The following is a 9,653-nucleotide window of genomic DNA, read 5'->3' on the forward strand; positions in this document are numbered from 1 at the left end:
GGACCTTTAGGGCAGAGGATTGGCCAGGGATGGGTGAGGCGAGAGGAGTCTCTCCAACAAGAGATGTGGTGGTGACACAAACAGCTCGCGACTCCTGGCCCAGTCCCGGAGCTCACCCCAACTTCTTGACCAGAGGGGGCATTAGCTACATTTTGGAAACCTAGTAAGGGTTGTAAGTAGCAGAAAGAGAGCGAGAGCCCTTCTCCAGGGCGAGGTCCAAGGGCAGTAAACACTGAGTGGACACTGGCTGTCCAGCCAAGCCTCAAGTCCTTCCTTCCTCTCTCATCTCCTGAAAAGTGGCTGGGCTGTGCTCTTGGGCTCAGGCAGTTACTCCAGGCTGCACTGCTTGGCCTCCAAACGGATTCTTCACCTCTTCTGAGCCCTTTTGGGTAGATGGCTGGATAAGGTACTTACTTTTCATTTTTATTTCTCCCCTGGATGCTGCCCTCCTCAAATCACTGGCATCTAGTACTGGCAAAGCCCACACTACCCCCTGCTGAGGCCAGTGCCTCGGAGCCCCTCGCCGGGGTGGAGGATTTGGATGGAGGCTGTGGCAACCTTGGTGCCGGGCATCTCAACCCGATTTCTTGGGTCGTGGGTCGTGGGCGGGATGCTGCCGAGTGGAGCCCCCAGTGGCGGAGTGGAACGCAACGGGAAGATCCCCGGTAATGGTGGGGGAGGCCTCTGTGGGCAGAGATAAGCGCCTGGGAACCCTGGTGGGCAAAGGCCATTGACTTGTTTCCCACAGACAGATGTTTTCTGGGGAAACTCAGCTAAAGTCATCATGTGACTCTAAGGTTCTGCTAAGAAAGCTTCCGAGACTGGAACCGGGATTCAGTTGGGCTGAAGGGCGATTCATCCATACTGTGCATTCGGGTCTGCATTTCTGCTCCGAGTGACTGACTCTACGTCCAGTTTTACATTTTAGTAACACTTTTCCACGAATGTTCTGTTTTGTTCTACAGATCCTATCGGACACAGCATGCTAATGAAATCTTTGTGCTTCCTATTGCTGTTACGAAAAGACCAGATTAATATTTTTATGGCACTTTTGTTTTTGTTTTAATGCATGCCGTATGTGAAAGTAACTATTACACAGATCAAGCAGTCTGCTTTCCACTGCCACACGCCTCGGACAGAGGAGCTAGAGGAAGCAGCGTAATGCGTAAAACTGTTCGTAGGATCGCTGATTTGGTGGCTGGGATATGAAGTTGGCAGCTCCTCTGTACCTGTGCCACCCAAGACTTATCCTTAGCTCATGGTGCTGCAGAGGAGGGAGGGGTCTTTCCTTGGCCTTCATGGCCAGGCAGCCCCCACCTTCCTGACACTCCCGTCCCTTCCTGTGGACACTGAGTGCCCTGCTTGCTGCCCTCCTGGGATCTGTGGGCTGCTCAGTCGTCACTGGCCTCCTTAATCCAACTCCCACGGATGGCGTTCCGAGTCCCCACCAGGGAAGGGCGCATCGTTAGTCATCTCTGTGGTCACTGTCATCTTCCCTTCCCTCTCGGAGGCCTCTCCTCCTTCAGCACATTTCCTTTTTTAACTGTGAAGAGAGTATCTCTGACCTCCCATCTGGAGGCCTTTCCTGCTCAGCAGATCCACACCCACCCCACCCTCAGCCTGCTCCCCGTGTCCTTCCCACAATACCTGTCACAATGTCATTGCCTTGTCTGGGCTGGCTGGGACATTTCTATTTACATTTCATTACAACATGGATTTGAGGTGAGCCTGTCCATGAAATAAGTGTGAACTTATTTTTTTTCTTGTGAGTTTAAAGGGCAGGGAGGAGAAGGCGACTGGCACTCGCCGAGCTCCTGGCGTGCCCGAGGTGGGCGCTTCGCACACGTTAGCTCGGCCTCCCAGGGGCCTGGGCCGTGTTGGTTGTCCCACCACCAGAGGGAGAAGCGGAGGGTAAATAACTTGCGCAAAGTAGCAGGGCTGGTGAAGAGAAGCCAGTTGCTAATTTGCTCTCATTTTGTGTAAAAATTAATGAGCATTTCCTGGATGATTCAATCCTTAAAAAGAGAAAGGTCTCATGAAGTGTGCCGTCAGATGAGCTGTGCGACCCGGGGGTAAATCAATGAAGTTCTCTGGGCTACAGTTTGGACATCTATGAAATCAGGGACCTGCCACCTAGGAGCTTCCGACCCAGTCATTAATCACCCCTGTTCTAAAGGAAGGACTTCTTCCTGCCCAGCCCAGCTCTCTCAAGAGCCTAAATCACACTAACAGGAAACGAATGATGGGTACTCACGGAGTATTAATCCGGAGCGCGTCAGATACTCCATCCTGCTCCCAGGGGGCAGCAGCTGTAGGGCCATGCTCTCGCTCCCAAATCGGGGCCTGCCAGTGGGCAGAAAGGTGGGAAACACAGCGAGCTCGAAAAGGTTTCCACATCACCTAGCTTTCCCCATCACGACTCCTCCACACCTTCTGTCCCAGCAACTGGAGCCAGTGTGCTCAGCCCTGCCATCCTTCCCTCTGTAGCCTGTGTCCCCCCCCACCCCCCCGGCTGCCAGCACCATGGGAAGGGCCAGGGCCCACCATGCTCATCTCTGGGCAGGCTTGGCCAAGACAGACAGACTGGACCTGCATGGACTCCCCTGCACCCTGGGGGAGCACTGCCCCTGTGGGGGAAATAAGACAATATTTATCAGAAACAATAAAATCTACAGCAGCATGTCACCTTGAAATTCTAGGAGCCATGAGCTGGAAAGCCACTTCCCGACTCCCTGTGCAACTTGTACTCACCCGGCCTAGGTGGCGGAAGGATCGCACACATATATATGAGCACGCACACACATGTATGTATATGTATATGCACGTATGTATGTAAACCTTTGGGATTTGCTAAGCCTCTCCTATGACGCATCAACAGCCCTAGGAAACTGTACTTTGAACTCTTAATTCCGCTAGAGTTTGCCAGCATTCCAGAGTCAAGGCAAGACTTTTAAATAGCTGTGGACTAGATTCTGACCTCGGAGCACAGACCAGACAAAGATGCCAGGGAAGCTGAGTTTAGGAGGGAAGCCACTCCTGGCCCTCTCACCGTCCAGGCCCCTCTTCTTCCCAGCCTCCCGAGCCCACCCTCCAACACCCCCCCAAAAAAAGAGTTAAGTCCCAGAAAGAGCAACGGGGTATAAGACGGGTTGAAGCTGTGTGCGTGCGTCTGTGCCCACGGGAGTGCGCCAGTGTAGCTGTGCCCCGTACTTGATCTGGGAAGCCCACCAGAGGCTGTGCTACAGTAATTTCAGCCCAGTTTTCTTTGGCGCCCGCCCGCATTTCACAGCTTAGTCTCTGTCCCCAGCCCAGCCCTCCGCGGGCACCTATCCAAGCTGCGCTGTGCGGCTCCGCTGCATTTACAGAACCAGGCGCCGCGCTCGGGAACGCAGAGGCCTCCGGTACCAGGCCTGCTGCGGGCTCTGCAGCCTTGGGCTTCTCAAGTGACCGTGTTCTTGCTCCACCTTAGAGAAACTAAAATGATGCAAGAAACATGAGGAGGGACTCCTGCTCAAACGAAAAGCCTAGGCTTCTCATCAAAAGACTGGCAAATGAACCCATATCCGTATGTTTTAAGTTAAAATAAGACACTCAAGGCTGGTGTTTCATTGTCTTATCAGCTCTAACCAACTTTTTCAAGTAACTGATCAACAATTGTCCCAATTACATTTGATAAGAACTTCTATGATAATATCTTAATTCCTGTATTTATTAATGTCCACAGTTGATAAAAGTTTAAGACGACAATGCTGGAGCCAAAGGGAGATCCTCCTGGAGGGGCAGGCTTAGGGCAGGGCTTGAGCCAGGCTGGTTGACAGGAGGAAGGACCAGGCTGGGGAAGGGCACAGGGCATGGAGCTGTGTCTGGACGTAGGGCCAGGGTCCGGGTCAGGGAGGAGACGGGGTTGCTAAAGCACAGGAACCTGTGAGAGAGTAGACAGTAGGACAGAATTGTACGGATAGAATAGGAAAGAAGAAATATATTCTGTTATGCACCAGTTAGTGCATCACATGATTTCACATACTACATATAATTTTACTTAATCCTAAAATCCCTGAGTAGGTGGGGCTGGGGTTCCTCAGCCTCTAACGGGGCGCATTAAAGAAGCCACCTTATTTGCTTAATCTCAAACAGCTGGCTAGTGGTAAAACCTAGATTCTAATCGTCTTTCTGTGCCCAGATCCAATGACTGCTTCTTTTCATTTTACCTTTCCTACCTAGTCACTGCCATGTTAACTTTCTAAAAATATTGTATGAAATGGAGTACATATGCAAATGAATATAAATGATATATCTGTATCGTTAAAGAAGGATAAAATAAGCACTTGTGAACCCACCACCCAGCTTAAGTAACAGAATATCACCAATATTATTAGAGCCCCCATTTACCCCTCTCTTCCCTGCGCAGAGGCAACCACAATCCTAAAATGTGTGCCGATCATTCCTTTGTCCCTTAGAATTTTACCCCATGTGTTTGCTGGGTAATTTCTACTTGTCCCTCCAGACCCATTCTCATCTCCTCCACCCTGCCCTGTGCTCCACCAGGGGCACCCTTGATCCCTGGCTTCCCAGTGGATTTGGCCAAAGTGAAGTGCCCACAGGAGATCTGAAGGCCAGAATGAGGTCGGGGTGCTTGTCCCCGGGCCCCCTCCCTGCTGGCTCACCCACCGGAAAGGCAGTTGGTGGGGACAGCCTCCCAGCGGCAGGCAGCCCCCTCCGCACAGCTGTTCCCGCCTCCCCTCCTCTTGCCCTGCAGGCCTGGGGATGGGAAAGCTCCCTGACTCTTGTTGGCCCCATAGCTCTGTCCCATTCTTCGTTGGTTTCCCAAACCTAGTGTTTCTCAATCATTTTTTCCCATTATCACCTCCCACTAAGTAGCCTTTTCAGATTTTCCCCCCTAATTGTCTTCCCCACCATGAAGTGTTAATGCCACAGACATACTATACTGCGTATCTGTTTGTGTACTGTTCATCTCTCTGTGCTCTGTACCTGAAAAGAGTATTTTTTGCCCCAAGAACCAATTTCACCCCCTTGGGGGCGACGCTGCCCTCCTTGGGGGCTGCATGCCTAACCGAACTCTTCGTGGAGGCCCTTTAACAAGCGGTCACAGCCATCGTGTTGTGTGTCCGTCTCTTTCCTGCCAGAGCACCGACTAATACATATCTTTGTCCCTGACAATAATTTCTAGTTTTTCTGGGGTTTGACCTTTACATAAACGAAGCAACACAGTGTATTCTTCTTTGTCTTGCTTTTCTCACTCAATATTGCTTTGTGAGATTCTTCCATATTAATGTGTGTGGTGATGGTTCATTTTCCCATGGGGTCAGCGCAGCAAAACGTACGCGTTCACTCAGTGGCGATGGACATGCGGGTCGGTTATTCTGAACGTGGCATGAAATGTTCCCGTGCATGTCCCACGTGTGGTATGGACATGGCTATAGACAGTGCAGGGTTCATATCAGGACGTAAGTAGCCGGGTGGTAGGGGCCGCTTATCTTGCCCCTTACCAGGAAACGACAAATTGCTTTCCTGTCTCTGTGCTAATTTATACCCACACTGATAAGGTTCGAGAGTTCTGGTTTCTCTACATTCCTTCCAGCATTTGTTATTGTTAGACCTTGGATTTGTTGCTGATCTGGTGGGTATGAAACAGGCATCTCATTGCAAAACAAATGAAATGTTGAGCATGGAACGTTTGGTGTCCTTTATATATTCTAGACACTAACCCTTTACCAGTTACATATGTCACAAGTATTTTTCCTAAACTGGATTGTATTTTGCTCTCTTTAAGGTGAATTCTGATGAATGAAAGTTTAAATTTTAATGTAGAAAAATGTATTAATCATTTCCTTTATGGTGTGTACCTTTTGTGGCTTATTTGAGAAATTCTTTTCTATCCTGAGTTAATAAAGTTATTCTGTAATTTCTTTTAAGGGATTTTTTAAATTGTCCCTTTCACATTTAAATTTTTATTCCAACAGAAACTATTTTTCATACATAGTAGGGATCCATTTTTCCCCCCATATTTATTGAAACCAATTTTCCAGTACCACTTGTTGAATAGACCCGCATCTCCCTTCTCTACCTTTAGTGTCTTCTCGTTCATATATTTATGTGTGTAGGTATCTTTCTGGATACTTTCTTTCTTATATCCATTGGTCGGTTAATATATTCCTGCACCAATAACACAGTTCTAATTTCTATAGCTTATTGTCTTGATAAGGTAAGGTAAGGCTCTTTTCTTTTTTAAAAATGTCTTGCCTATTCTTTGCTCTTGGGTCTTTCCTGTAAAATTTTTTAAATGGCTTGTCAAGTTTCGAAAAGAACCCGAGCAGGCAACGTTACGGATGAACAGCAGGAGCGGGAGGAGCCTTTACCGCAGAGCAGGGAGGGACGCTTGGGGCAGAGCAGGTGATGAAAGGTGGTGCCAGCGGCCAGCTCATGGGTGAAGCCCAGGAGCCAAGGCCTCGGGAGCCAGAACAAGACCACCTGGTATGGGGAAGCTCAGCCAGTGTCAGAAGTGACGTGAGGCTGTCTCTGCTTGTTTTTATTAGCCCCGCGGCCCAGGGACATCCTGAAGGTACTAAACCTAGGAACTGGAATCATGTACTGTGAAAAAGAGAAACACTAGCAGAGACTTAACTGTTGACTACTCTTCTAGGCTAAGGAGATAAGTGAAAACGTACAAACAGGCCAGGGTTGGGGATTCAGACTCAGAGGGGTCCGTTAGGATCACAGGGAGACAAACCCAGGGGAACCCATAGCAGCAGCCAGTTTCCTCCCAAAGAGAATGTAGGTGGTCCCAGGAAATCCATGTCCATTACTAGGATTTCTGCTTGTTAGTTCGTTTAGCTGATATTTATTAAGCATTTACCATGAACCTGGCTCTCTTCTAGGCACTTACCATGTATTAATTTATTTAAATTCTGCTGTCTCAACCCAAATCAACTGAGAATGTATCCAACCGATGAGTGATCAATCGACTGGCGCGTTCCCTGCGGAAGAGGGGACTGGGGGAAGGTGAGGAATGCCCCTCTGCATAGACCTTGGCAACCACTCCTCACACTGGGCTTCTGAACACGCTCCTGGTGGGTCTCGTTTATTTGCTCTGAATGGGAAAACGTATTGCCCGGAGTCGGGTTATGCGGTTTAAAAACAAAAAGAAACAGGGTCATGGTGGCCACATTTTCTCTGTTGGGGGCAGGCAGAAGGAAGGGGTGAGCAGGTAGAGGGGTGTTTGGGAACAGGCTGCCTGGGTACCCTCCACAGAGGCCGTATGAACAAACTTGGCCCCTTGCTCTGGGCAGGAAGTCCACAGTCTCAGATGCCAGGTATTGGCATCAGGGGCTTTCCAAGAAGAAGGCAGTGCCTCAAATCCTTTGTGGAGCAAGACAGGTTATAAATAGATGTATAATTTTTTTAACTAGAAGGCAACAGGCTTAGCGCAGCTATTCTTCCTTTGGGCTCCCCTCCCTGCCCGGTTTGCCTGTTATATCCCTGCTACCAGGCAGAGCCGGCTGCCGCCGAGCCAATCGTGCGGCAGCCCCGAGCGTCAGGCTGGAAGCTGGCTTCCATCACGGCTCCAGATTGTGACCTTGCCCGTGGAAGGAGTAAATCTTCCTATCTCATCCCTGGCTAATTGGGCAGGAGGTAGGGAGAGAGGAATTTATTATACAATTTGCCACCTGCTGACTAGAACACTAGTGTATCCATTTCAGCGGGAGGCTCTGATTTTAGTGACAAGCTGAGGACAAAAAGGACATAGACTGGGTTTCTGGGACATGTAGTGAAGACCTGCTCATGGGGCTTTTAACAAAATCAGGAGACTCGTATTTTAGGGGCAGCCAAGTTCTGTGTGGCTTGAGGGGTGTGTGTGTGTGTGTGTGAGAGAGAGAGACAGAGAGACAGAGAGAGAGACAGAGACATAGACACAGAGAAAGAGAAACAGAGACAGATAGATTGATTTCATCTCTCCTAACAGATCCGAAGGCATCTGAGCATGCAGTGACTTAGAAATTATTCAGCTCCGTGCTTCTCAAACTCCGCTGTCCATCAGAGTCACCTGGAGCCTTGCTAACACCGAGATTGCTGGGTCCCACTCCCAGAGTTTCTGATTCAGTGGTTCTGGGGTGGGACTTGAGAATTTGCATTTCTCATAAGTTACCAAGTGACGCTGATGAGAACCACTGACTTAGGCTACCTCCTGATGTCATCACAGATGAGGACGCTGAAGCCCAACAGTTAACGAAAGCATGCATCCGATGGCGCACACTGGTTATTGGCTAAAGCCAGACTAGGACAGAGATTCCTGACTCCTGGTCTGGTGCTTCTCCCACCACTTCAGGCTGGTGCTGTTCTAATAATAAACATGTTATCCCTTATGGCTGAAGATTACCAGCCTCTACATTGTGTACTCTTCCTCTGCCTTCCCCAGTCCAACATCACTGGCCCTGCTGGCTCCGTACATAAATAGCTCAGCCCAGCCCACTCACCCCATCATCCAGTGGGACTTAGAATCAGGGCCTGTTCCCACAGCCAGGTGCCCACTCCCAAAGGCCTGGTGCCTACTTTACTCCCTTCATACTCTTGCTGGTAAACAAACTGGAGATCTGGGGCCTCTTCAGTGACCAATGATTGTACGTATTGGCCCTGAGTTATAGCTCTTTCCACATAGATGTTCACCAGATCTTTGACCTTGGTGTTTGACATTTACCCTGCCTACCACCTAAGTCCCCTCCTGAGGCTGGAGTTCCACTAGAATGTCCATCCAGTGGTGGGGAACTGTGCTCCTTTTGGTCCCATTCCTGGGCTGGAGTGTTGACCTACACGCAAACCTGGTGGCTGGGTCCTGCAGCCCATGGGCAAACCTCCTACATGTTGTCTGCTCAGCCAGAGGATTTCTGAGCACCGACTGCCTCTCAAATTCTTTATTCAGGATGTTTTTTCTATAATTTAGTTGTAATTCCAGTTTGATCCCGGGAGAGTGTCAGTGTAGCTTCCACTCAGTTCACTGCCATCTTTAATCTCCCTTGAATTCTTTAAGGCTGCACTCTGGCTGCCAAATTGGAAACCCCAGGCTTGTCCTGGTAAGAAATCAAAGCTGAGATTTCCATGGCCCTGGGATGCTTGTCTACACTGGCACTTCCAGAGCCAACTTCTGCATTGGATCAGTTCCCCAGCCCCATCTCATCCTAGTCACCTTCCTTCATTTGCCAAGCGAGATCAGAGATGTCAAAGAGGGCAAGCACTTGCAGTCTTTCCCCAGCATGGGGACAGGATACACTGACCCATCCACATAGTACTTTAGAGTCCCCTTTTCACATGAAGGTGATGCTCCAAACGCATGGTCTAAAATGAGCCAAAGAATTGGCTAAATTACTCTGCAAAAAGAATTGCCAGATACCGGGGGTGAAGGCACAAATACACAGAGGGTCCTGGAGAATGTTCGAGTAGCACGAATGACAGAATAGGAAGCTGGAACCTAGGGGCAAGTTTTCTTTCTCCTCTCCAAGCAAGTGTCAATCATCAGGGCTAGTGATGGGCAGGATATTGCAGTGGGAATAGAAAGAGTGGAGAGGAAAATGTTCTTGCTGAACCCATTCCCTTTCTTTTATTTGTTCCTAGTCCAAGAACTGCTGGAAAGTGTCTCTCAG

At 49.4% G+C, this 9,653-nt stretch overlaps 1 long non-coding RNA gene across 1 annotated transcript; it reads left to right on the forward strand.

Annotated features, from left to right (window-relative positions):
• LOC308566612 lies at positions 1-8,403 on the forward strand. Its single transcript, XR_014000201.1, has 3 exons — positions 1-406; positions 6,897-7,088; positions 7,982-8,403. It is a non-coding gene; the product is annotated as an uncharacterized lncRNA (long non-coding RNA).
• Positions 8,404-9,653: the final 1,250 nt, after the last annotated feature.

This window comes from Miniopterus schreibersii (genome assembly GCF_964146895.1).
Source record: "Miniopterus schreibersii genome assembly, chromosome: 13".
Lineage (NCBI taxonomy): Eukaryota > Metazoa > Chordata > Mammalia > Chiroptera > Miniopteridae > Miniopterus > Miniopterus schreibersii.